This window comes from Crocodylus porosus, unplaced genomic scaffold (assembly GCF_001723895.1).
Source record: "Crocodylus porosus isolate Cpor-Errol unplaced genomic scaffold, CroPor_comp1, whole genome shotgun sequence".
NCBI classification, from domain to species: Eukaryota; Metazoa; Chordata; order Crocodylia; family Crocodylidae; genus Crocodylus; species Crocodylus porosus.
The window spans coordinates 7,760,060-7,763,282 of NW_017728934.1; positions in this window are offsets into that span (position 1 = coordinate 7,760,060).

The following is a 3,223-nucleotide window of genomic DNA, read 5'->3' on the forward strand; positions in this document are numbered from 1 at the left end:
AATCACCTTTTTTTTCCCTCCAAGTGCCTAGAAATGGATTCCTTGAGGACCTGCTCCATGATTTTTCTGAGGATTGAGGTGAGGAAGACCAGTTTTGAGTCCCCCAGATCCTCCTTTCTCCTCTTTCTCAAAGATGGGCGCTATATTTTCCCTTTTCCAGTCATCCAAGACCTCTCCCAGTTGCCATGAGTTTGCAGAGATAACTGTCAGGGGCTCTGCAATCACATCAGCCAACTCCCTCAGCACCTTTGGGTGCATTGTGTCTGACCACATGGACTTGTACATGTCCAGCTTTTCTAAATAGCCCCTAACCTGTTCTTTCACGGCTGTTGTCTGCTCACCTTCTCTCCAAACTGTGCTGCCAGGTGCAGTAGTCTGGGAGCTGACCTTGTCTGTCAAGACTGCGGTAAAAAGGCACTGAGCCCTTCAGCCTTTTCTGCATCATCTGTCACTAGGTTGCCTCCCCCCATTCAGTAAGGGATCCACACTTTCTCTGATTTTCCTCTCATTTATGACATACTTGTAGAAACCCTTCTTGTTACTCTTCACATGCCTACCTCATTTAGTCTCTCCTTGTATGAGTTGCTTTCCATACCTATTATCATTTTTTGCTGGTTTCTGAACCCTCTCTAGCTTCTCCACATCCTTTTAAAAACATGGAGCCCAAAACTGCACATGGTACTTTAGATGAGGCTTACCCAGTACCAAGTAGAGGCACTATCACCTCCTGTGTTCTGCATCCATAAAAGCATTAGGTGCATCCCAAAACTGCATTTGCCTTTTGTGTGGCTGCATCACACTGCAGACTCGTATTGAATCTGTGACCTACCAAGACTCCCAGATCCTTCTTTGCAGTGCTGCCATCCAGCTAGGGGTCACCCATTTTGTAGTTGTATTATGATTATTCTTCCTGAGTTCAATACTTGCTTTTGTCAGTATTGAATTTCATCCTGTTGGCTCTAGTTCAGCTTTCCAATCCATCAAGATCCTTCTGAATTGTGTTTCCATCCTCCAACATGTTTGCAATCCATCCCGGTTGTGTTGTTTGCAACCTTGCTCAAGAAACATTCTGTGCCAGCATCCAAATCATTAATAAACAATGTTGAACAGCACTGGTGTGGCAGGTCCCCGTTAAGGCCCTGCCACCTTGCCTGCTACCTACTTTGGGCAACGGGCCTGATTCCCACCTTTGACCTTGTCCGCAATAATCTATCAATTCCATTAAAACTTGCACTCTGGGCTAGCCGGGGGGATCCAACCAATGTATCTCAGGCTGGCCTCTTCAGAGTCCCCGAAGTTTCACCTGGTCCTGGCTTGTGCACCGTAGTGTGGAAGAAATTAAACTTCACATTGTGGTTGAATTAGAACTGACAGAGCCAGCTTTTTTTTATTTAAGGCTATACTGTGATCAAAGGTTAGAATTCCATACAGCAAGGGGAATCACCCTGGTCTGTTTCAAAGGATTTCTTAGACTTTCTAAGGTTACAAGCATATTTATATTAAAGACAGAGAAAGAGATAAAAAATACACTTTGGAGAAACAAAACAATAGTAAATTACACAGCAACTTAGGTCGTTTACTTAAACAACTATCTATGCATAGGGCTATTCTAAGGCATACAGGAATACTGAGGGCAAGATATTAAGATAACTCAAGGAATGCAGGAATGCGGATTCCTTATCTTAGAACATTTGAATTAAGCAGCATCAGCACGTCTGGTCATTGTCTGTTTTTCTAGTCAGGTAAGCCAATTACTTCTACATTCCCTAATTTTTTTTTTTTTAAGTTCGATATTTATAGCTATTAGCCTTTCAACTTCTAGTTTTCCTTTTTTTTTTACTTTTTGCTACTTCAACATATAAATTATATACCTCATTTCTAGTTGATGGTCTATTCTTCATTGGCTTAGTAGTATGGCTTATGCAACTCTGTATTATCATAAACATTAGGTATACTCCAATAAAAACAACAAACAATATCAGCAAATTATGAATGACAGTAGAGCCTAAGGAACTAAAAATAGAGCTAAACCAAGAATTCAAATTTCAGTTATCTGACTTATGCAATTTAGCTGCTTCTTTTTGAATATGTTTACTTAAATTCTGGATTTTTTTTTGAATTATTGGGAATATAAGCATAGCATTCTTTACCTATTAAAGCATAGACTTCTCCTTTGCTGGCTAGTATATAATCTAATGCAAGTCAGTTTTGCAATGTCATTTGCCTTATTTCCTTTATTTTTGTATTTATTTTATTAAAACTATTAGCAGTAGCATTAGCAATCTTTTTTTAGAGATGCTGCAACTTTCTTTATCTCGGACGTAGCTAAGCCTACGTCATAGCTGGGGAATATTATATCCCAAAATCTTTGATTTTTCTGTAATTCCACAAACATTGCGAATTTTCCCTTTAGGTAAATGAGATCTCATAGTAAAAGCAGGATACGCTGCGGAGACACAGCACATTCCTCTTCAACCAGAGGGAAGATTTTTATAGGCCTTATCTTTACATACAAAATAGTGACCAGCTAATGCAGTATAACCACCTGTATTACAGCGTGGGGACATCATCCATTGTGAATAGTAGTCTGAAAATTGACCTGCAGGGAAGTAGTTAGATATTCAGGAATTATTAGAAAACCAAGCACCATTTATTTTAAATTCTACCTCATACTTACTGACTTCTGCTGCAACACGAGATCCATTACAGGTTCAACAGAACTTTCCAGGGGTGGCATAAGCTAATCGTACATATTTAGACCGGTTGCAACTTACATTCTGCCAGGTTTCGTTTCCATGAAAATTTGAATAGGAAGGGGCTAACATCTGAGTTGCATTCAAGGGTACCAGTATCATGGGTATTCCTCTAGTAGAATAGATAAGGACATGACTACATATCCAACAACGAGAGACATTTAAATCTATTCCAATTTGATTAACTAAAGACAAAAACACATTTTTATGAAATGATCTTCTTTGTCGGTGCAGAAGTGTAGTTTGGTTTACAGAGTTTCTTATAACTGATGAGTTAAGTTCATATAAGATGGCCCAAAAAGAAATACTGAGAACTATCCAAATCACGATTAACCAACTCCACCTCGGGAACCAGGAACTAGGTAGAGGCCTTTTTCCTCTCTCAAAGGGCATAGTTGTTAGAAATATTATTAAAAATGCATTATCAATAGCTGTTAGCTCCCATCAATAGTGTTGTCCTCTGAATAAGC